Source organism: Mus musculus, chromosome 2, assembly GCF_000001635.26.
Source record: "Mus musculus strain C57BL/6J chromosome 2, GRCm38.p6 C57BL/6J".
Taxonomy (NCBI): Eukaryota; Metazoa; Chordata; class Mammalia; order Rodentia; family Muridae; genus Mus; species Mus musculus.
The window spans coordinates 35,471,515-35,496,654 of record NC_000068.7 but is presented as its reverse complement, the minus strand read 5'-3'; the positions used below and the strand labels follow the sequence as shown (position 1 = coordinate 35,496,654).

At 46.4% G+C, this 25,140-nt stretch overlaps 2 pseudogenes; both read left to right on the top strand.

Annotated features, from left to right (window-relative positions):
* The first annotated feature begins 4,725 nt into the window (after positions 1 to 4,725).
* Positions 4,726 to 5,448, top strand: Gm13445 (annotated as a pseudogene).
* Positions 12,753 to 13,475, top strand: Gm13444 (predicted gene 13444; annotated as a pseudogene).
* The last annotated feature ends 11,665 nt before the right edge of the window (positions 13,476 to 25,140 follow it).

Here is a 25,140-nt window from a genome sequence, read left to right as displayed (position 1 = left end):
ATATCCCTGGTGGGGACAGCAGTAACACCCAAGCAAGCCAAAGCTGCTATGATACAGGGCTCACTGGGTGATAGAGATGTATGTCTTACTTCTGTGGTGAGCTGAGCGTAGAAATGTAGGCTCTGAGAAGGCAGAGGGGGAGTGAGGCAACTGTGTTATAAGAAGGGAGGGTGTGGGCTGGGGCAGAGCCACGGCCAACTTCTTTAAGGGTATTACCTTTCATAGGGAAAGGAGGGGAGAGGGAGGGGGAACTCAGACACCAGGGAGACAGTTCATGGAAGAACAGTCTTGTGGCTCATGCCCTTCAGAAAATAATACCTGGTCTCATAGGAGCTCACGGAGGTGGGATGCTTAGCTGGTGGGTTTGCTGAAGACTCGAGATTGTAAAACTAGGGAACTCAAAGAAAATCATTCTGGGCACCCATTTACTAGGCAAAAGGAGAGCTTACTGACAGCCCTCCCCGATTTGCATACTAAAAATAACACCCAAACCTCAAGTGGATACGTTACAATGTATTGTACCTATTTCCGGTTCTCACCAGTGACTGGTGTAGCAGCAAAGACAGAGGAACTGAAACCAGATGCAAGGATGAAGTTGATTTTCAGAGACAGGATGTCAAGGGGAAAGGAAAGTTCCAGAAGACATCCAACATGATATGCTGTATGTGCACGGTTCAAGATGAAAAACGAGACTGGACAATAACGATCAGAGGTGTCTGTCTGTGGCACAACTCAGGAATTCTGGGACTTTGAAACAAGGGAGCAGTGTGGGAGCGGGAGATGAGTTGGAGGAGAACACACAGGCAGCTAAGGCAGAAGTGGTTGCATCGACTTAAACCTAGTGGTCCGTGTGTGGCTACCTTTCGTGACAATGCCTTGTGACTTCATGTACGTGACACATTTCCTCAACCCAGGCCTTTCCATCTCCTTCCGAGTTGCCAGAGAACTCAGCTATTTCCCAGCCTTCTGACCCTGGCAATGGAGATCTTATGCTTGTGGTTTCAAGCCACCCAGCCTTGAGTAATCGATCTATGACACAGTCACAGGAAACGGTTGTACTGGGTTTGCTGTTCTTCATGCTGACAATGAGAGTCGCCAGCAGAGGTCACATGCCTTCCAAGGCTTCTGTTTCCTGCTTTGCTGTGGCCATTAGGTCTATATATCTGTTGACCTACCTGGATTTCTAGTGTTTATAAACACCAGGAGCAAAAGCGACACAGGGCATCAAGGGTTCATTCGACGTATGGGATCCAACCACAGTCGATAATTGTACAAGCAAGGCAGAGGAAACTCAAGGCAGGAACCTGGAGGCAGGAGCTGAAGCAGAGGCCTTAGAGGAATGCTGCTTACTGGCTTGCTCCGCATGGCTTGCTCAGCCTGTCTTCTTATAGCATCCAGGACCCCTGAAATGGACCCACACATGCCAGTCATTAATCAAGAAAACACTCCACAGCCTTGTTTGCTGGGGATATTTTCTCATTTGAGGTGCCCATTTCCTCCATGACTCTAGGTTGTGTCAAGTTGACAGAAAACAAGCGGCACACCTCTCCTGCATTCTGGGCTCGCCTCAGGTGGAGGCAGGTCCTGCCTGTCACACCACACCCCTTCTCTTCTCTCTGTGTTATCCTTGTCCTCTGGAGCATCCCAGTTGGGAGGAGGGTGAAGATCCAGGCAGGATCAGGTTATGAAAGATGCTAATTCTGAAAATCTCTGTGAGTCTGTTGGGTGCTCCTGGTGAGCGCTAGCTTGTCCCCTGCCTCTGGGTGGCAAGATTGCTAGGGATGCTAGCTAGTTACTGTTGCCACAGAGAACAGTGGATGTCCACAATTCCTCCTCCCTCCTTTACTGCTCTCTTGGGCCAACTGCTTCCAATGTCATCATGGAAAGCAAGGGTTGTCAAGGGGACGCAGAAAAGCAGGCAATCTGGATTTGGGGATGGGGTGAAATGTGTGGTCCCTGCTCTGCTGACAGCCTGCCCAGGACCCAGGTCCAAGCCTCTACCTCATGTCCCTTGTCCCCTACCCTGAACCACACTTCTGCCTTACTTCTGTGGTGTCTGGGGGAACAGAGAAATGAATCTGGATTTGGGGTTCGAGTTCCAGCTCTGTTGCTCTCTGCTATGAGGTGCTGGGGAAAGAGATCATCTTCTGAGCCTTTGTTCCTTCATCTGCAAAGAAAATGAAGCAGCGCTGGTTTAAGGGGTGGAGAACCTTGTTTTCTGCCAGATGTGGTAGTGCTTGCCTTTAATCCAGGGCTTGGGGGAGCAGAGGCAAGCCTCCTTCTGCCATTCCAGCCTCACCCACTTCCAAAGCAATTTTATGCTCTTCCAAAATAGTACCTCCAGCCAAGGACTAAGAGTCTCTGGGGGGACATTTGCATTCAAGTCATACCAATTAAGGGTGCTTAAAATTGGGGGACAGGGCTGGCAAGATGGCTCAGCAGGTAAAAGTATAGTTTATAACCTAATGACCTGAGTTGCATCCCCAGAACGCACGTGATAGAAGAAGCAGACGACTCTCGAAAGCTGGTCCTTGACCTCTACACATGTACACGTACTAAATAAATAGGTGCTAATTTAAATAATCCTTAAAGAATACAGTATGTCTAACCCAGACTGGCTTTGACCATCCAGTTCCACAAACTTGCTGCATCAGTTGTCACCTCCGTCCATCTCCCAGGGAACTTCCTCAGTTTCCCAAACACAAACACAGCGCCTCCAAACACCAACCCTCTGCTCAGTCCTCCCTCTGTCCCACCCACCCATCTCGCTGCTTCCTGTCTTTCCCAAGCACCTCATGTAAATGGAACCATGAAATATCCACCCCATCCCCTCCTCCAGCATGATCTGCTTCAGGGTGTTTTGAAGAATCATTGAAGAATGTGACCAATGTGACCGATCCAGCCAGAGTCCGCACCCAGTAGGTGCTGGGTGTGAAGGTGACTGATTGTCCTACAGCCAGCCTAGCTCTCTTCTCTCTCCCCAGGCTTGGAGGCTGAAGGAAGGCAGGGAAAGGAAGTGCCGGTTTTCTAACACACGGAAGTGTGGACTCCAGAAAGGAAGAAGCTGCCTGCATGGTACGTCTGCTCATCCTGTCACTGTAGACCATGTGGCTCATGCGGAATCATGAAGGCCTTCTGTGTGGTCACTGTCTGCCCTGTCCTCTGCTGTAAGGGTGCTGTTATTCTGAGTGACTTTTGAATCCAGATTTGTCTCTGTGCTTCACGCTCCTCCTCCCCATAACCTTCAAGAAGCCAGTGCCTGTCTTGGTTGTCTCTGTGTCCCTAGGATCCTCAGTGTAGCACAAATCTGTACTTGGTAGCTGGTAGGGACAGTGCCCTAAGACAGGACACCATGCAGCTTGCGAAGTGTCTGTGATCATTCCAAGTTCCCCTGGGGGTACCCTCACAACCAGCATTCCTGTTCCCATCGTCTGGCTCCACCTGGGTAGGAGCCCATTCTTACAGCACAGCCTGGCTGGCTGTGCAGCCCAGTGGTCCTCAGAAACACTACCCCATGGCTGTTCATGTGCCGTGGTTGCTGTAGCCATCACCAAATAGGTAGTGCCTACGACTAGCTCGTGTGTTACCTTATGGTTCTTCGGTTCAGCCGGTTGTCATGGGGTGTGTTCTTTTCAGTTCTAGGGACAGTGTGTTTCTTTGCTCTCTGGCTTCTAGGAGCTGCTGGCATCCCTAGCCTATGGCCTCCTTCTGTCCTTGGCTCCAGGAGTCACTAAAGGATTCCTGGCTTTCCATCATGCCAACCCCTGCTTCCTTTTTGAACAGACTCTTCTTCCACCTCCCTCTGCTGCTTTGAAAGACTCTGTCTTGGGCTTACCCGGACTCAGTCCAGTTAGGCTGCTCGGATAGGTCCATAGCCAGGGGCATAATACACCGAAGACCTGGGGCTTAGCAGCTACAGCAGGCTTCTCCCTGTTGTAAGGGCTGTAATTCTACCTATAGGGGTTCTGAACATGCCTCAATGGCTTTCGGCTAAGGTCTACAGTATAAGGGGTTACCACCATGTCCTTCCAAGGTGACCAAAGTCACTGAAGTTTCAGACCATTACATGGGAACTTATACACGTTTAAAAGTCTACCTTATATACTTTAAAACGCCTCGTACAGTCCATTTCACCCGAGTAACCCAGGAGTTTGAAGTTTGTTTTATTCATCGTTGGTATTATTTATGATGGTGGCACTAGATTCCTGAGCCTTGCACACACTAGGGAAGCGCTCTGCCACTGGGCTACATACACCCCAGTTCTACAGTTTTGGTTTAAAGTTAGTTAAGCACAGGGCCTCAGTTCTCCCTTGGCATGTGCCGTAACACAGTCTTGGGACTGGGCATTAAGATGTGGACATCACATCCTCTATCAGCACTTTGGATCCACTTCTCAAGTGTGAGAACTTGTGCAGGTGACACGTGGGGCTAGAGAGGTTTCTCATGTGGGCTCCTCTGACTGCTGCAGATGTACTCTCCTGTCCCCTGAGTCACCTTCCTGGTATTTAACTTCTCTTTCTTTTTTTAAATTTATTTTATATGTAGGGATGTTTTGCCTGCACAAATGTCTGGGCACCACTTGTGTCTCTGGTACCCACAGAGGTCAGCAGAGGTTGTTGGACCCCCCCCCCCCCGAAATGGAATTACAAATAGTTGTGAGCACCATGTGGTTGCTGGGAATTGAACCCAGGTCCTCTGGAAGAGCAGCCAGTGCTCTTAGCCACCAAGCCACCTCTCCAGCCCCACCTGTCAAGAAGCGACTTAAGGAAGGCTTTGTCATAGTGAGGAGGTTACAGTGTCAGGAGCTTAAGGACACTGGTCACACTGACTCTACAGGAATCAGAGATGGATGCTGGGGTTCGGCTCACTCCTTCCTCTGAATTCAGTCTGAGATCCCAGCCTATAGGGTGGTGACACTCACACTCAGGGTGGTTCGTTCCTTTTTGTAAACCTTTCTGGATACACTCAGAACTGTGTTTCCACGTTGATTCCAAATTATGTCAAATTGACAATCAAGATTTTCCATCATGGCCCATTGGGCCTCTGGGCCCCTCAGGGTGTCTTGGCACGCGAGCGGACGCGGACCGAGGTACCATGTCTCAGCCGCAGTCTTGTCCCCGCTGCCCACAGCCAGGGCCCTGCGCTACCCCATGGCTGTGGACCTCAACAAGGGCCACAAGGTGACGAAAAACGTCAGCGAGCCGAGACACAGCGGGCGCCAAGGGCGCCTCACCAAGTACACCAAGTTCGCGTGGGACATGATGGGGAGGTGTGCAGCTTCGCGCCCTACGAGCAGCGAGCCATGGAGTTGCTCAGTGTCCAAGCACAAGCGTGCACTCAAGTTCATCAAGAAGAGGGTGGGCACGCAAATCCACGCCAAGAGAAAGCGGGAGGAGCTGAGCAACGTGCTGGCAGCCATGAGGAAGGCGGTGGCCAAGAAGGATTAATGAACCCGAATAAAAGATCGTTCAAAAAAAAAAAAAAAAAAGATTTCCCAAAAATGACCTAGCGTGTAAAGAGACGGCAACTGCCACCAAGTCCAAATTACCAGGCAGGAGAGAACTGACTCTCGCAAGCTCTTCTCAGACTTGCGTGTGTAGTGGCGCGCCTCTGGAGAGCACACATGCATAAATTACTTCATTATTAAATTAATTGTTAAAAGAATCAGCCAGCACGTGCTGTGAATGAGACCCTGAGCGGTGAGGTTTGCAGAGTCAGCAATCACCCTTGGGCGTGTCTCTGTGAGTCACTTGGCATGGAGGGGTACACAAAGCACCTGCTAGGACAAGCCCAAGAATGCTAGAAGGGAATGTCACAGAGCGGGGTGGGGTGGGGGAGCAGTCACTTCATCGTGAGACAGGCAAGTTGAATCCTTGGTACCAGGAATAAACAGGAAACTTCGGAACCCCTCTCAGGCCTTCCCGGTCTGGGGTGCTGGGGGCACACGGTGCACTTGGGCTCCTGACTGACCTTTCTCCTTTAACTTCCCAGCTGCCCCTCTCTCTTGTAAACTGCCCGGGGTGGGGGTGGGGCAGCCCGGCGTGGTGTGTTCTTCTTTCTTGTTGATTCTTCTTGAGGCAGCCTGGGGGGTGGGGAGGGTGGAAGCTTAGGCGTAGGGTAGGACTTTGTCGAGACATTTAGGGTTGCTGTATAATAAAAAGTTTACTTATCTAAGCCTAAGTTACTATGCTTTTGCAGCTGACCTGCCTTTTGTGATCCTCTGAGGCCAGAAACTGCAGTTTCTGGCACCTAGCACCTCTTCTTCAAGCCTCAAAGGATTAAGTAAATAGCCTTGTCTATTTCAGCAGGAACTGCTGGGCTCTAACTTTCAGCCTGCTAGTTGCAAGTTGCAGGAAGAGAAAATACATAGATAAGTGATTATAGAATTTGTTACCAAGTTGTAAAAAGTTTCCTATGAAAGCTATCTAAAGGGAAAAGCAGAAAGATCCTAAGTGGGTAAAGGGAAACATTCTCTAAGTGGGGAAAGGGAAAAGAATCTAGTCTAAGTGGGGAAAGGCAAAAATGTCTCCTCTATTGATCTTAGCTCTATTGATGATTTTCGAGCTTCTCTTTGTCCTCAGTACTTATACATCTTTCAGAATACACGATCACATGTTACAAAGTTCATCACAAGTTCACACAAAAAATCAAGTCATAGCCGGGTGTGGTGGCACATACCTTTAATCCCAGCACTCGGGAGGGAGAGGCAGGTGGATTTCTGAGTTCCAGGTCAGCCTGGTCTACAAAGTGAGTTCCAGGACAGCCAGGCCTATACAGAGAAACCCTGTCTCAGAAAACAAAACAAGACAAAACAAAACAAAATCATAAATTGAAGTAGAAGTTTACAACGGCAAATGTCTACATGCATATCCATTAGGAGTAACTATCTGGCTAAACATCCATCACCTGTCTCAGCTCCACAGGTTCACAGAAGGTTTAAAACCATAACTAACTTATTAGTGCAGTTTTGTATAGATAAACCCAGTTGGTATTTTATCTTCTGTCCTAGCACCTACAATAAATTGTTAGTTGCCTTTTAATGATCTTTGGTTAATTGTTTTACAACCTCTTGGAATGTGCTCTGAGTAGGAGAAAGTCTGGTTACCATCGATTAGCTGGTGACACTTGGGAGACTGTCAGAGTTCTCACTGCAGCTTTGACTATCAGAAAAGGACCTAGTAGAAGTCCCGTTACAAAAGAGCTTGATAATCGCAGATATAATTTTAGGAATTCTCATAGGATCATCATTAAGACTTAAGTCATCTATTTGTCTATATAGCATCACTACAAGACAGCACATCTTCGTGGATCTGCAGAGATCTGCTCCAAAGGGGTGTGTTCCTACTTAGTGATTGTTGTATATGTTTAATAATAACAGGAAAAGCATATTAATAGCAGGAATCTTTCCTAAAATTTGTCCCTCACAGCCTTGTTTAATGAGGGCTCACCTGTTGCAGATTATATAATAACCCGAGGCAGGCCACTTCAGGATGATCAGCTGCTAGTTATTAGCTTGTCCCATGATGGCTCCTGACAGTCAGCTCTGTACACCCACATTCTCCATTGCTGCCTGCCTGCCACAGATCTTCTTAGGTGTTGTTCTGCGTTTTCCAATGCTCCTCTCTCCCTCTTCCCTCCCCATCTCCTTCTCACATCCCCTTTGTGATATTTTCTATATCCTTCAGAGGCCAGTTCAGTTGTCAGGTCCCCAGCGAGGGCTCCTCTGTCCTTTCAAACAGTTCTAGATTTCCTCACTAGCTCTCCAGGTACCCGCAGCCTGCCTTTCGACACCACGCAGGATTGCATTTTGAAATCTGCAAGGCTAGCTCTTGATGTTTATTCTCTTTCATCAGTCTCCCTCTTCCAGTCTTTCATAGTGAGTAATTAAGAATATTTAGTTAAAAAAAAATTTTTTTAAGCTGGCCCACACCTTTAATCCCAGAATTTAGAAGGCAGAGGCAGGTGGCTCTCTGAGTATCAGGTCAGTCAGGGCTATGTAGTGAGATCCTGTCTCAAGATAAAATAAACTTAAAAACATATGTGTGTGTATGTTTGTGTATGTGTGTGTGTTCACACACACTCTCCAGCACACACACTGGTATGTGTCATGGTATGCATGTGGAAGTCAGAGGACCTGTAAGACTCAGTTTCTCCTTCTGCAGTTATGGGTCGGCAGACTTGGTAGTTGGTGTTCTTATTTGTTGAGCCACTTGGCCAGCCTAAGAGTATTTGTTGAACGCGTGCCTGTAATTCTAGTACTCTGGGAGATAGTGAGTTCAAGGCTAGCCTGGCTGTATATTAAGGCCCAAGCAAAAAAAAAAGGGGGGGTTGGGGTGGGGTAAGGTGGATTCAGCAGGTAGAAAGATGTGACTTTAGAGGGAAATACTCGTGGAGCCTGGCAACAAGTGAACCGGTCACCATGGCAATTGACCCAGATAGGGCCCCGGCAGCATCCAGTTGTGCCTTGCCTTACTTACAGAAAGCTTCCATCTTGGTGGAGGAGTCATTCAGTGACTGCTCAAAGCCTCCTTGTCTGTGGGGTGGAGAGTTGGGGGGTGGGGGGGATGGGAAGTGGGGAAGTGGCAGAGGAGGGGGCAGTAGGAGAGGGGGACTGGGGGAAGGGGGAGCGGACCTGGCACAGGCACACAGACTCCAACCTGTGTGGTCTGCCTCAGGGTCTCTTCCCATTACATTCCTCCAAGCTCACCAGGCTAGGGAGTAGCCACGCCCTGCTATACAGCTAAGAGACCTGGGATATGGGAGTGGTTTGTCCTCAGGAAGGAAGGACAACAGTCTTAAGACAAAGACAGTGTAGGCCCTGATTTGGGGAGAGACCTTGCTAGGGGACCTGTAAGAATCTGTGGACCTGGGCTGGTGAGATGGCTCAGTGGGTAAGAGCACCCGACTGCTCTTCTGAAGGTCCAGAGTTCAAATCCCAGCAACCACATGGTGGCTTACAACCATCCGTAACAAGATCTGACTTGTGTGTGTCTGAAGACAGCTACAGTGTACTTACATATAATAATAAATAAATCTTAAAAAAAAAAAAAAAGAATCTGTGGACCATCTCATCCACAGTTGGGGTAGTTAGAGGGCCAGGGAGGAGGTCGAACTTTCCCTTTTTTGGCCAGATATTGGACGTTGCTAGGAGTGACCAAGGAAGGGGTGAGTAGTGAGGAAGGAATGTCAGTGATTGACAGATGTTTCCTATGGCTAACCGTTATCAGCGGTTCTGCAGTGGGCCACTGACAGGAATCTAGGAAAAGAAGTCTGTGAGGCTAACTAGTGTGCTTTGGGGAGGTGGGGGGAATTGTCACCATTTAACAGAACTGGAGCAACTTTTTAAACTGGTGACAGGGAGAGAGAGACCCTTCTTTGGAACTGTGGTCTGTCCCCACCCACCTCCAAGACTCTGGACAAGCTTTGGCTAATCTCTTGAGGCCACTGCTCCTATGGGTTTCAAAAAGGAAGCAGAAACAAAGGGAAGAGTGAGGCAGCTGCTAGACCACTGGAGCCCTGAGGGCAAATGCTGAGAGGTTTCTCAATTCAGCAGGAAAAACAAATCCAGAGCCTGCTTGTTCCCTGTGCATGCAAGCTCAGAGGCAACACACACACACACACACACACACACACACACACACACCCCATGCGTGAATCCAGAAGTGAGCCTAGGTATACTCTTGAAGGCAAACTTGTAATTACATGCAACAGCCTGTCCTGAACACTCAGCCTGCAGCCACACCCCCCAAAACCTGTCCTCACCCATCAAATTTATCAGCTACTAATGCTCAGGTATATATGGAAAACACAGCATAAGGCCACTGTCACTCCATCCAATGCAAGGGCACAAGCATACCTGTGAAATGGGGTCAGAAAATGATGGCACTAGTTCTAGAGTCTAGCATTTAGTAGGACTCCCATACTCCTGGAGGGGGAAAAAGCCATCGTTGGGAGTGCTAGCACACTCCTGTGATCCCGACATTCAGGAAACAGAGGCTCACCAGTTAGAGGTGGGTCTGAGGCTACATAGCAAGACTAAATCTCCAAGATCTTCCAGAAATAATCAAGACCCAGGAAACAGTCCGGTTCTGTCTTAGGCAATGGGCAGCAGGGGAGAGACTAGCCCCTAGTGTAACCTTTAAGTTGAAGGCTGACACACATCTTCCTGTGTGAGAAAGTCAAAGCCAGGTTCCTGGGTGTGAGACATTGGTCATCGCCCATAGTCCAATCAGAAATGCAGCCCATCTGGCCATTGTACCTTCCTGAGGGCCCATGGCTCCTCTCTAGGTTCTTCCCTGGCTATCTACACAGCCTCATTACTGTTTTGTAGCGGTGATAAAACACTGTCCAGAAGCAACTTTGAGAAGAAAAGGTTCACTTCATCTTACACATTACAGTTCATCCTGGAGGGAAGTCAAGGCAGGAATTCAAGACTGGAGCTCGAAGCCAAAACCAAGCACCGAGGATGCTGCCTACTGGCTTACTTCTCTTGCCTGGCTCAGTTCCTTTTAAACAGCCCAGGACCACTTGCCTAGGGATGACACAGCCAAAGTAGACTGGGCCCTCCTACATCAATTAGAAAATGTTTAAAAAAGAAGCCAGGCAGTGGTATAAAATGCCTTTAAAGCCCCAACACTTGGGAAGCAGAGGTGGGTGGATCTCTGAAAGTTCGAGGACAGCTCGGTTTACATCGTGAGCTCCAGAACAGCCAGAGTTACAGTGAGACCCTGACTCCAAACACTGCTGCACAGGCCAATCCAATGAAGATTCCTCGTCTTAAATGGCATTAGGTTTTGTCAAGTTGACAAAAAGTCATCAGCACAGCAAATAAAGACACTCAGCTTTGCCTTTTTTCTTTCTTGTCAGACAAGGTCTCATGTAGCCCAGGCTATCCTCTAACTCACTATATAGCCAAGGCTGGCCTTGTTCTCCTGATCTTCCTATCTCCAGTTCCCTAGTGGGACTGTAGGCTGTATCACCACACTGAGCGGAACAGTGACCTATGAAGGGCACCACCTTGTTCTAAGCTCCCAGCTAGAAAAGATGGAGCAGAGCAGGAGGTGGCCCTGCTACAATCTGGGATTTTATTTGCTCAGTTGTCTGTCTGCCACTCTCAGATCCTGACAGGCTGTGACTTGTTCCTCCAGGAACAGGAAGACCTCTGGGGAGCCCCAGGGCTCTGTGAATGGGGAGAAAGATCCAAGCTTGTGGGGAAACACAACCTGTCTACTGGGGGAGCTTTTGCGGGGTCCTGCTTGGGGTTCAATAATAGAGACACAGAGACATCTGTGTAGTACAAAGCTGTTGACCTGCTTGCTGGGACAATCTCTTAGCAACCCATCTAACTCCACTAGGCCTCCGTGCCCGGCTCCTGTTTGGCTTCTGTCCCTTTGCCCTCACTCAAGCAGCCAGCTCTTTAGTTACCAAAAGCCCCATTCCTTTCTCATAACCAAAAAGCATTAGCAAAGTGAAGGGGGGTCTGCAGCTTACTCACTCTGGGCCAATCAGCAGCTGGACAAGGCTCAGTTGATATCTTAGTCCATTTATGCTTAAACTATATGTGGCCTTTTGGACACATCTGAGGACAGGCCCCTTCGTGGGCTCCAGCAGTTCATAGATGGGGTAGATGCTGGGGTGGGCCAACTCAGAGCCCAGGATCTGGGCCTGGGTGGTAGCTGAGTTGGTCAGCCCACCAACTCTCCCACACTCCCACCACCGGGGCCAGCTCTACTGTGTTTCCCAGCAGCACACTGCTCTCCCAAATGCTGCAGCCAGTAAGGGGTGGGGTCAGCTCTACCTAGCCTTTGTATATTAATACGATCCCAGGTGGCATCTCAGACCAGGGACCAAGGTCTGCATGGCCTTTGGTGGTAATTTGGGCCATGGACATTGATGCAGACCCCTGCTGCTACATGATCACAGACCCAGCCATGGCCTTCAACAGCAGCAGCAAGGCCACAACCTAACCATGGCCTCAGGTGGCATCACAGGCTACTCACAAATGGTGTTCCTCTCTAGCCTCAAGTCTCCAGATCTGCCTCTCTTCACAGTGCTCACAGTGTTCCTCTTCTCTTCCTCTCCAATCTGTCCACCATATTCGCATATTGTAGTGGCTTGAGCTGCAGGGCACACAGTGGACAGAGTCTCTGGGTGTCTTCAAATGTCTGTCCAACCCTAAAATTGCAAAGGAAATAAATACATTGGCCAAACACATGGCCAAACACAGCACAGAAAAACTGTAATTCAACAGAGTCGTCCCATCTCATGGTTGAACCACCATTACAATAAACTAGAGAGATAAGCAGATAGACCAACAATGAGAATTAAACACAGCAGGACATGTTGATACAGCTGTGGTCTCCACTCTGCAGGTCCTGCTTTTCTCCCTGGGCTGGTAAGTAGCTCTGGGGGGTCGCAGTGACTCACATGGTGGTTGACTTTCTCAAAGGAAGAAGACATAGGTCACTGGTTCTTGCGTTCATCACTGGCTCTACTGATGGACAGTGTAATCCACCATTTCCCAAGGAGCAAGAACAGCAATGGCCTTCCTGTCTCTAGTTCTGCCTCTCTTCATAGTGCACAAATGGCCTCTTGCCCCTTGCTTCTCCAGCACCTATTTGCTTGCTTCTTTTTCTCTCTTCACTCCACCACCTACTTACTTACTTCCCACAGGATCCAGCCCAGTGAGGGTGCAGACCATATTGTTTCCATACCCACACTAATCATTTTTAAAAGAATAAAGAAGGTCTCTAGGAAATTACTGGATGCAGCTCTATGACAAACAGCGGGAGGAGTACCGGCCAGCCACCCCTGGGCTTGGCATGTTCGTGGAGGTAAAAGACCCAGAGGACAAGGTCATCCTGGCCCAGCAGTATGGCTCTGAGGGCAGGTTCACATTCACCTCAACACCCCTGGTGAACACCAGCTCCTGTCTTCACTCCAATTCCACCAAGTTCTCCCTCTTTGCAGAAAGGATGCTGAGAGTTTACCTTGAAGTGGGTGAACACGCGAACAACTGTGCAGAAATTGCTGCCAAAGACAAGCTGAGTGAGCTGCAGCTGAGAGTTTCTCGGCTGGTGGAGCAAGTGGAGCAGATCCAAAAGGAGCAGACCTACCAGCAGTGGCGAGAGGGGAGTTTCAGACAAGCCAGCGAAAGCACCAACCAGCGAGCGCTATGGCGGTCCATCCTGCAGACTCTCAGCCTCGTGGCCATTGATGTCTGGCAGATGTGCCACCTCAAGAGATTTTTTTTTTTTTGAAGCCAAGAAGTTGGTGTTGCTGTCCCAAGTCTCACAGGTGACCTTCCTTCCAGGTTGTGGGAAGAGGACCTGGAACCAATTTCTCTCTGGGAGCAGGACTGGTTTTCAGCTGCAGATATTCTGGAGGAGAGAGGGGCTGCAAACATGTCCTCATTCCTCAGGCTCAGGTGGAGGACAGCAGCCTGGCTGGCTGATGCTGAACTGGTAGTAGGGCAACGCCTCCCACTTGCACCTCTGGACCTTTTGCAGTAATCAATTGCTCAGGGGCTGGCGGTGCCCTTGGTGTCTCAGAATCTCAGTGTTGCTGATCAAGAATGTGAGGCTGCTGTCCGGGGTAGGTTTCGGGAGGGAAGTGGGTGGGCCAGCAAGCTGATTTTCCTTCTGTCTTCCTTTGTTAATGTGGGATTTTGAGTAGGTCAGTGACTCTTTGCTATTCCAAAAACCTTGCTTTTCTTGCCTTTGGCTTAGAACCAGCCTGCTAATCTAGAGTGTGTTTGCCTGTCAATTTATGGGTGTGGAGAGGTTGCAGTGCACGAAAGGGGCCCAGAGGTAGATTTTAGTTTCTTACAGTTGTCCTTTCTGGGGCTTGAGCAACTGGTATCAAACCAAGCAGAGACTTTGATGCTGGTTGGAGCCAGAGCCTACAGAGTCTTAGTTACCGAGTTCATTTTCAACGAATGTGGGTTTGTTACATTGGTTTTCCAATTTTAAAACAGGGAAGAAAAAAAGGAATTAAAAAAAAAAACCTTTCTTGAGGATAGGGGTTTAGCTCAACTGTGGAGTGCTTATCCAACATTCTCTATGACTTGTATTGGAAGCCCAGTATATACAAACCAGACATGATGTCAAACGCCTATCATCCCAATATTTAGGAGGAAAATCAACACATTCAAGGTCCTCCCAGGTTACACAGTTAGGTTGGAGTCAGTCTGGTCTATCTGAGACCCTATTTCAAAACCACCACCAACCAACCAACCAAACAAACAAAGCAACAGAAAAGGAAAATGGCCCTAGCATAAGACAGCTGTGTAGAAAGCCAGGCCTATGGGCGACTGGGGCCAGAGCAACTCCCTAACCCTCTTGACCATGTTGATGGAGGGATCCCCATCCAAGCTCTCATAGGCTTAGGAAGATGGCAGGTAACAGTGATCGCTGCCAAGCCTGATGACCTGGGTGGGTGTCATCCCTGGAATCCGCATGACAGGAGAAGGGAATAAACTTCTGCAGATTGTTCTCGGACTTCCATAAGCACACAACGCCCTGCCTCCAGATGAATAAATAAATAAATAAATCCATTGGTCCCAGAATTTGAGGAAGCAGGGCATGTTTCTCTGAAGACCGCCTAGAAGAGCTAGCTGAATTTTTACTCCATCCTGACTGTTTATCTCTGAGGACTGGAGGCTTGAAGTCCTGGGTTAGCCTAAACTGGTTCGATTGCAGATGATTATCTTCAAAGGATCTCTATGCCATCTGCACACAAAATGGCATAACCCCCCAGGGCCACTTCAGCTCACAATTGCCATGACAACAACTGGACAAAAAGAACCATGAAGAGGTCGAAGGGGGCAGTGCCCACATTGCTGGAAAAGTTGTGCCCATTCCCAGAAGCACACAAGCACTCCTCCTCTGTGTCAGCCTCGCCCCGCTTCTCATTTCTTTCACCCTGCGATTACAGCCATCGAGTCCCGGGGCTGCTAGGAAGCTGTTTTACACATGTATTAGTTCCTTTACCCCATTCTTGGCCAAGAATGAAAAGTCTCCTTCATTGCTTGATAGCACTTGATCTTGTTTTCTCCCCCTCACAATTCTGAAAGGGACAAAGAACCCAGTTTTGGGGCCAAAAGTAGCAACATGCAGGGTAAGGCAATGAGAGGCAGGATGGTGCCTGCTTGCCTGTGGCAGGAGAAGCCTTCTTCCCAGGGGCCTTAGGGGGTTTGCAGATCCAGGAAGGGCAGAGCTATCCCTGGTATTGGGGGATAGAGAGCATGGGGAGAATCATTGTTTGGAGCCTTTGTTTCCTGCTGTGGGAATGTAGAAGAGTTACATACACCTTCCAGAGATATGTCCTGAGGTCTAGAGTGAATGTGTGCCTTTGTCTGTGTGTGTGTGTGTGTGTGTGTGTGTGTGTGTGTGTTAGCTTGCGCTCAATGTGAGCAACCCAACAGTACTCTACAATAACCTTCCTCCAATTCTCTGCTGCCTACAGAACATCATGGAAATGCCCTGCACTAAGCCTGTTTATTTTGGAATAAACAAAGAAGGCTAGAAGTCCCTCCTCAGTGGACTAGCCTCAGCCTGTGCATGGAAGATAGCTGCTGGAGTGAGCCCTTCAAACTTTGCTCATGGCACGCCTCTTAGCTTTATGACATTTGACAATTGCTGTGACAAAGAGGAAGAAGCAAAAAAGAAGTTGTCACATCAAAACACAATTGCCTCAGGGACAATAGGAGAGTGTTATTAGGAGCCAGATGCACCTGACCAAGACCCCAGATAGGTACCCTAAATGACACCCCTTGGAGGAGTTAGCAGAACTTTTACAGTCACAGAAGAAAACAAATGAAACACAGATCAATTAATTTACAGAGTGGTCTGTTGAGACGGGGACAGCAGCTAGGCAGCTGCTCACAGCCACGCCTGGGACTGTTGCTGTAGGTTCCAGACTGTCTGGTGACATTCTCAGCTCTGGAGCCCGTAGGTCAGGTGATTTCCAGGAATGCGTTCTGAAAATGTCACCAGAGTGTCAAAAGGATGTTTCTGGTAAACTGCTATGGACTAATGATAGCCCAGAAAAATTTTAATCTCTCTATTTACAACATTTCAACTCCTTCTAACTACAGAACTTCTAGTCACTCACTCTGCTGAATTCCCTGCACAGATGTCAGCTTTGCATGGGACTTCAGTTCACGGAGCCAGAAGAGGCTGTGCAGGAGTCTGGGGGATCGATGCTGTTCCCTGCAGAGCACCTCTTATTCTAGCTGTTGTTAGGAAAAAGCCTCACTGTGCAGCCCAGACTGGCCTTCTACTCAAGCTAATCCTCCCAGTGCTGGCCTCAGAGCTCTGTGTTCTCATTTTTCTGTGGTCTGTAGCCTCCCAGGCCCCGAGGATGGAGATGTCGGTTAGTGAGTGACTTCCTCTCCTAGTGTGCTCTTGGCCTCTTGTGCTGCTCAGTGTTGTGACTGGTTACACAATTCTGAGAGGGAAAAAGGACAGAGGTCCAACCTGATTACAGAGGAGTAAACAAAGTAGAAGTGGACAATAATTATGAGGAAAAAGAAGGGCTCTAAACATGAGTGATTGATTTACCTGCAAAGAATTCTACATTCAGTCCTTAGCACCACACACACACACACACACACACACACGGTGGGCACAGACAGACCGGAGGCTGGGAGGTAGAGGTAGGATGAGAAGTTCAAGGCCACCCTTATAGAGTGAGCCCCTGGTGATGGTGGTGTTTGATAAATGAAAAAAAAAAAAAAAAAAAGGATCCCAGGTAACTCAGGCTGGCTTTGAACTTGCTAAGTAGCCAAGGATGACCTTGACCCTCTTGGTCCTCCTGCCTGCATCTCCCAAGTGCTAGGAACATAGACCTGTACCACTATGCCCAATGTGCTGTTACTGTTTCTAAGACCATGCAAATCCCACATCACTAGCAACTGCACCATGTGGATGGAAACTCTGCCCCTGTAGGATTTGGTGGCTAAAGACATCGGAGCATCCTCTCATATCTGTTCCAAATGACAAGAGATGCTCACATGGTAGCTGTATCTAGAGCCTTAATGCAAGAACGTACATCATCTTTGGTGATTTTTGTAGGTTCTCTGAGGGACAGAGAATTACACCCACTTGGAGATAAGTAGTTAAATAATAATTCCCCCCTAAGGTTGCACAGTGTGTGTAATTGCAGGGCCAGAAATGAGCCCAGGCTAATTTCAGGCTTAGACTAGAATCTAATTTTACTGCGCGCTAATTCTTGAGGAGGCCCAGCCTACTCACATTTTGTATTTGTGCTTTTAAATATCATGCACTTAATTTAAGAATTAAGTAGTACATTTGTACAAAGGAACAATCTAGAATTGCGTTACCTCTACTCAAATAGATTGAATTTCCTGCATGACCTTTCTTAAAAGGTCAGGAGAAGCAACATTTAAAACAGAATGGAAAGCAACTTTTAAAGTTTTGGTTGGGTAGGTAAGATTTTTATGTCAACTGCTGGAATTCTTTGGCCCTGAAAGCCCGAGACTTGGTGTTTTGTTTTGTTTTGTTTTGTTTTTGAAATGAATCCCAAGAGCATAAAAATACCTGGCTTTCTCTGTGTCTGCCTTTTAAAACTAGAAATGTGAAAGTACCAGAGGTGCGGTTTAACATCATTAGAAAACAAAGGACTTGCAAGTCACAGGTAGGTAAAAAGAGAGCAGTGGTGGTTTGAACAGTGTTCACTTGGAAGCAGTAAGGGCAAGAGGCGTTGACAGGCAGCTCATTCCTCCTAGTGTGACTTACTGTCAGGCTGGAAGAAAAGCAATCGTGGATACCAGGCCTGCATTGTGAGGCTCTCTCTCTCTCTCTCTCTCTCTCTCTCTCTCTCTCTCTCTCTCTCTCTCTCTCTCTCTCTCTCTCTCTCTCTCTGCCTGCATATTTGTCGTTTTCCACATTGCTGCGGCTTCTAGAGTTCTGGTAAATTCACAAACAATGCCATCAATGTCCTCACCTCTGACTCACCAAGCCCTGCTGGCTTCACTGCCGTTCACAGTAGATTCTTTTATTCTAATTTGTTATTTTTCAGACAAAGTCTCACTCTGGAGCTCAGGTTGGCCTGGAATCGCATGTAGCCCAGGCCAGCCTTAAATACAGAGCAATCCTCCTGCCTCAGACTTTCAGGTGTGAGATTGTGATTACAGGCATGAGCCACTATGCCTGGGTTTTTTTTTTTCCCAGTCTTAACTAGTGTAATCAAGTCTCAGGTCACATGTCACATGTTGTAGCGTGGAGTTTGGCTACACTTTGTGTTTCCGGTGGGTTGCACTCCTCCAGACACCCGTCCAACAGCTCCCTGGATCTTAGAATGAAAGACACACATACATTAGCTTATTTTTAATATGCTGTCTAGTTCAATGGCTGGGCAGTTCTAATTCTTTGCCTGCTAACTTGGCTCAATCCGGGAAGTGTCTAGTGGCCGTTTACCCAAATGCTTACATGACTCATTGGCACTCTTTCCTGCATCTCTAAATATGATTCATCTTCCACTTCATCATGACAATCCTCCTTTTTCTCTTCCTCTCTGTCCTAGCTCCATCTCCCTTTGCCCAACCATTGATCATTGGCTCTTTCTTGATCAGTCAAAAGGCAATTGCAGACAAGGACCTTGTAGGTTACAGAATGCTGAGAGAACGAAAGGGGCTGAACGGCTCAAAGGTGCCATGTTGAAAGCAAGATGGAAGAGCTGATGGAGCTGAAAGGAGAGTCACTTCAAAGCCAGGCATAGAGATTTTCTGCCATGAGGGCCCCAAATCACGGAGCAGGTTGAAGGGGACTGATTGGTTTCCAGGTTCACTGGATCCAGACAAATGGCAAATGTGTGAATATAGCGACCATGCTAAGGTAAAGCCGCGGTGACAAGCAGAGTGTGTCCCTGAGGATCCTGTGGTCCTTGCACCAGTGACCTAAGGATGTGCTGATGGGTGCCCTGGTACTGTGCTTTATAGAATCAAGAAGGGCTAAGCTCATAAGCTCATGAGTCTACCTCGTTCTGGTGTGGATTCGCTGCACCTCTGTGTTCCTGTGCGCCAGGATTCATTGACAAGTTCATAGCTGAGATATTTGTAGAAAAAGTTATTCCTCAGTCTTTTCTCAAGATGGCTCCCATCTGTGCCCCCATCTGTTCCGGGCAGAGAGCAGTTGTTTAGTAGCACGAATGACATGTGGAGTCACTCTCCTTGAGGGGTTGCACTCACGATGAAGCAAACTGATGTCACATAAAATGGAGTCACCCAGGCCAAGGCCCAGTCTGAAAGCTGTTCTATGCAATATGTTATGCAGCACAGGGCAAAGCTTTCCCAACCCACCCCCTGATTCCTGAGAGCGGGAGCTGGGTGGGTCACATGGAGAAAATCAACATTGTTCTTTTTACAAGACGCTTTACAGTTTAAGTAAGTAGGATCCACACTAAATGTGAGTAATAAGAACAACGTTTAGTGCATTTGCTTCTGTCTGTTTTGCTTTGAGAAAGGTCTCACGATGTAGCCCTGGCTAACCTGGATCTTGCTATCCAGGACCAGGCTGGTCTTGAACTCACAGAGATCCACCTGTCCCTTTCTCTTAAGTGCTGAATTACAGGTGTGGGCCACTATGCCCAGCCTGATGTTTTTTTTTGTTTGTTTGTTTTTTTGTTTTTTTTTCAGATGGAGTCAGATTGTACTGGTCAGGTTATACCAAACAGCCTCTCTTCTAAAATTGGTTTCTTGAAATGTAGGCTGGCCTCAAGCTCACTAGGTACCAGAGGATGACCTTGAGCATCGATCTCATCCTCCTGCCTTCTCATGGGATAACAGGAGTCTAGTACCATGCCTGGTATCTAATTGAACACTTTACATTTGCTTTGCAGAGTCTCTTAGTTAGGTTTTTATTGCTGTGAAGACACCACGACCAAGGTAATTCTTATGAAGGCAAACTTTTCACTGGGGCTGGTTTACAGCTTCAGATGTTCAACCCATTACCATAGTGGCGGAAAACATGGCAGAATGTAAGCAGTCATGGTGCTGGAGGAGCCACAAGTTCCACATTCTGATCTGAAGGCAGTCAGGAGGATACTAACTTCCAGAGGCAGCCAGGAGGAGGCTCTGATTCCACACTGGGCAAAGCTTGAGCTTAGGAGACCTCAAAGCCTACCTACACAGTGGTGCATTTCCCCCAACAAGGCCACACCCACTCCAAAAGGCCACTTCCTGTGGCCAAGCATTCAGACACATGATCTATGTGGGTCCAAACCCTATGCAAACCACCACACATGCATATTGAGTTCCTCCTGGTTCGTTTCAATTATAATGTCTGTGTGTCAATCCACAGGAATTTCAGGATTCTCCCTGGCAAGCCTTTCTGAGTCTACGGCTGAGTGCATGAGGTGACATGTGTCTCCATCAGTGTTCTATTGCTGTGCAATGACACCATGACCAACTCTTATAAGGGAAATCATGTAATTGGGGTTTACATAGAGTTTCAGAGGTTTAGCCCATTATTCTTGTGGTGAGAAGCATAGTGCCATGCAGGCAGACATGGTGCTAGAGAAGGTGCTGCAGGTATCCCACAATCCTGGCATCTCCAACATCTTGGCATCTCCAACAAAATCCAGTCTTTCTCAGCTTCACACAATGGCCACTCTTGGTCTCCATTCATGGACTCCCCTGATACATGCCTGGCTTGGCAGCTTTTCTTAGCCATGGAGGGAGATTCTACAACCCTTTTCTTATGTCATTGACTCTAAAGCCAGAACCATGTGGCTGAAGCTGCCAATTTCTGCTGCTTGCTGGGACTGGAACATGACCCCCTCATTCAAATACCAATGTTGGTGCTCCTTTTCTCTTCAAACTGTGCGTTCTGTATTTCTCCCTGCCCCGCTTGCTTCTTTTCATTGTAGATCTGCAGATGAGTGACCACTAGTAACCAGGTTACACAGTCAACACCAGACTGTCTTGAAAACTCCTTCGCCAAGGCCATTAATCTAAAACCCTTTCATTTAGCCTCAGACTTTTTGGACAAGGGCAAAATCCAGCCACATTCTTGGCCAATATATTACAAGACCAGTCTCTAGGCTACTTACTAATATTCTTCCCCCCGTGAAACATTCTGAGCTGAACCCACAGTTCAAATTGTCCTCAGCACTGTCTTCCTTGCTCCTACTAAGATGGCCGATTAAGCCCGCTTAATTAATTCAACTGCTTTCCTAATCCAATATGTGAAAGCCCACATTTCACCAACAAAGCAGCATGGTCAGCTGTCACAGCAGTACCTTGCTCCCTGGTACCAACTTCTATCTTAATCACTGTTCTATTGATATGAAGAGACATCATGACCACAGAAACTCGTATAAAGGAAAACATTTTATTGGTGTTTATTTATAGCTTCAGAGATTTAGTCCATTATACTCATGGTGGAAAGCACGGTGGCACACAGGCAGACATGGTACTGGAGAAGGAGCTGAGAGTTGTACATCTGGATCTGCAGGCAGCAGGAAGTGGCTCTGGACTTGGCTTGGACTTCTGAAACCAAAAACAAAACCCATCTCACTGACACACTTCCTCCAACCAGGCCAGACTTCCTAATCCTTTCAAATAGTGTCACTCCCTGGTCACCAAGCATTCAGATCTGTGACCCTAAGAGGAACACTCTCAGCTAAACCACACAACATACATCAGGTTTGAGCATTCTGAGTTCATGACAATCAAAGCATTGTGCTCTGAGATATGATTATAATGTTGTATTGCAGTGTTAGACTGCAATACAACAATGTGGGAGCCATTCCCATTAGTTACTTTCCTAATGCTATGATGGTATCTCTATAACCAAGGGGGCACCCTCTGCTGGCCTCCATTGGCAATGCCTACACATGGTGCCCATGCATACATGCTGGCAAACAGTCATACACATAAACAAAACCTTGAAAGCCCAGAAATATCACATGTCCATAGAATGGTTTTTATAACATGTACATTAAATATGCATCTTTCAAGGATTTGGCTTGTTTGTTTTGAGACTGGGCCTCACCCAGTGACTTAGGCTAGCCTTGAACTGATGGAGATCTTCCCCTCAAAGTTCTGAAATGACAGGGTATGACCACTGTGCTTGGAGTGCTGGCTGGTTTTGTGTCAACTTTACATAAGCTTGTTAAGGTTAGGATGTGAGTGTGCTTCATCTGGAAAGATGGAACATCAACTGGGAACATGCTCCAACCGAACTGACTCATGAGCAAGCCTGTGGGGCAGTTTCCTTTCTTTTTTCCTTTTCTTTTCTCTTCTCTTCTTCTCTTTTCTTTTTTATTTATTAAACTAATAAAATTTATTTTAAAATATACAACTCAGTATTGACATTTTAAGGCATCAAAATAATTTATAATAGTTAAATGCCCTTTAAATATGTATGATATCTTCTGAAGCTAAAGTAATATACACTCAACCAGTTTTTAAAATATATTTGGAGCATTAAACATGATAGAAGTAGAAAAAAAAACTCTTATGAAGTTCTCTATAAAAGGAAATTGTGACAAGTTATTGATCAGACAGAAACTGTTCCATGTGTAAGGAAGAATACTCAGTGTAACTGTGGCTTCATAGAATGAACTGGGTAGTGTTCCTTTTGTTTCTATTTTGTGGAATAGTTGGAAGAGTATTGGTATTAGGTCTTCTCTGATGGTCTGGTAGAATTCTGCACTAAACCCATCTGGTCCTGGGCTTTTTTTGGTTGGGAGACTTTTAATGACTGCTGCTATTTCTTTAGGGGTTATGGGACTGTTTAGATGGTTTATGTGATCCTGATTTAACTTTGTTATTTGGTATTTGTCTAGAAAAATTGTCCATTTCATCCAGATTTTCCAGTTGTGTTGAGTATAAGCTTTTGTAGTAGGATCTGATGATTTCTTGAATTTCCTCAGTTTTTGTTGTTATATATCCTTTTTCATTTCTGATTTTATTAATTTGGATACTGTCTCTGTGCCCTCTGGTTAGTCTGGCTAAGAGTTTATCTGTCTTGTTGATTTTCTCAAAGAACCAGCTTCTGGTTTGGTTGATTTTTTGAAGAGTTCTTCTTGTTTCCACTTGGTTGATTTCAGCACTGAGTTTGATTATTTCCTGCCATCTACTCTCCCTGGGTATATTTGCTTCCTTTTGTTCTAGAGCTTTCAGATGTGCTGTCAAGCCGCTAGTGTAAGCTCTCTCCAGTTTCTTTTTGGAGGCACTCAGAGCTATGAGTTTTCCTCTTAGCACTGCTTTCATTGTGTCCCATAAGTCTGGGTATGTTGCACCTTCATTTTCATTAAAGTCTAGAAAGTCTTTAATTTCTTTCTTTATTTCTTCCTCGACCAAGATATCATTGAGTATAGCGTTGTTCAGCTTCCATGTTTATGTGGGCTTTCTGTTGTTTTTGTTGCTATTGAAGACCAGCCTTAATCCATAGTGATCTGATAGGAGGCATGGGATCATTTCGATCTTCTTATATCTGTTGAGGTCTGTTTTGTGATCGATTATATGGCCAGTCTTGGAGAAGATACCATGAGTTGCTGAGAAGAAGGTATATTCTTTTAATTTAGGATGAAATGTTCTATAGATATCTATTAAATCTGTTAGTTTCACTGTGTTTCGGTGTAGTTTGTGTTTGCATGATCTGTCCATTGATGAGAGTGGGGTGTTGAAGTCTCCCACTATTATTGTATGAGGTGCAATGTGTGCTTTGAGCTTTACTAAAGTTTCTTGTATGAATGTGGCTGCCCTTGCATTTGGAGCATAGATGTTCAGAATTGAGAGTTCTTGGTAGGTTTTCCTTTGATGATTATGAAGTGTCCTTCCTTGCTTTTATTCAGTATTAGAATGGCCATGCCAGCTTGTTTCTTGGGATCATTTGCTTGGAAAATTGTTTTTCAGCCCTTTACTCTGTCTTTGACACTGAGGTGCATTTCCTGTGTGCAGAAAAATGTTGGGTCCTCTTTACATATCCAGTCTGTTATTCTATGTCTTTTTATTAGGGAATTGAGTCCATTGATATTAAGAGATATTAAGGAATAGTGATTGTTGCTTCCTGTTATTTTTAATGTTATTTTTATGTTTGTGTGGCTATCTTCTTTTGACTTTGTTGAAGGAAGATTACTTTCTTGCTTTTTCTAGGGTGTAGTTTCCCTCCTTGTGTTGTTGTTTTCCATCTATTTTCCTTTGTAGGGCTGGACTTGTGGAAAGATATTGTGTAAATTTGGTTTTACCAGGGAATATCTTGGTTTCTTTATCTATGGTATCTGAGAGTTTTGCTGGGTATCATAGCCTGGGCTGGCATTTGTGTTCTCTTAGGGTCTGTATAACATCTACCCAGAATCTTCTAGCTTTCATAGTCTCTGGTGAGAAGTCTGGTATAATACTTCTGAGTACTTCAGATAGGTCTGCCTTTATATGTTACTTGACCATTTTCCCTTACTGCTTTTAATATTCTTTCTTTGTTTTATATATTTGGTGTTTTGACTATTATGTGACAGGAGGAATTTCTATTCTGGTCCAGTCTACTTGGAGTTCTGTAGGCCTCTTATATGTTTATGGGCATCTCTTTCTTTAGGTTAGGGAAATTTTCTGTTACAATTTTGTTGAAGATATTTACTGGCTCTTTAAGTTGGGAATCTTCACTCACTTTTATACCTATTATCCTTAGTTTGGTCTTCTCATTGTGTCCTGGATTTCCTGAATGTTTTGGGTTAGGAGCTTTTTGCATTTTGTATTGTCTTTGACTGTTGTGTCAATGTTTTCTATGGTAGTTTCTGTACCTGAGATTCTCTCTTCTATTTCTTGTATTCTGTTGCTGATCTATAACTCCTGATCTCTTTCCTAGGTTTTCTAACTTCAGGGTTGTCTCCCATTGTGATGTCTTTATTGTTTCTATTTCCATTTTTAGATCCTTGGTGGTTTTATTAAATTCTTTCACATATTTGGTTGTGTTTTCCTGCAATTCTTTAAGGGATTTTTGTGTTTTCTCTTTCAGGGCTTCAAGCTGTTTACCTGTGTTCTCCTGTATTTCTTTAAGGGAGTTATTTGTGTCCTTCTTAAAGTTCTCTGTCATCATCATGAGATGTGATTTGAAATCAGAGTTTTGCTTTTCTGGTGTGTTGGAGTATTCAGGGCTCACTGTGGTGGGAGAGCTG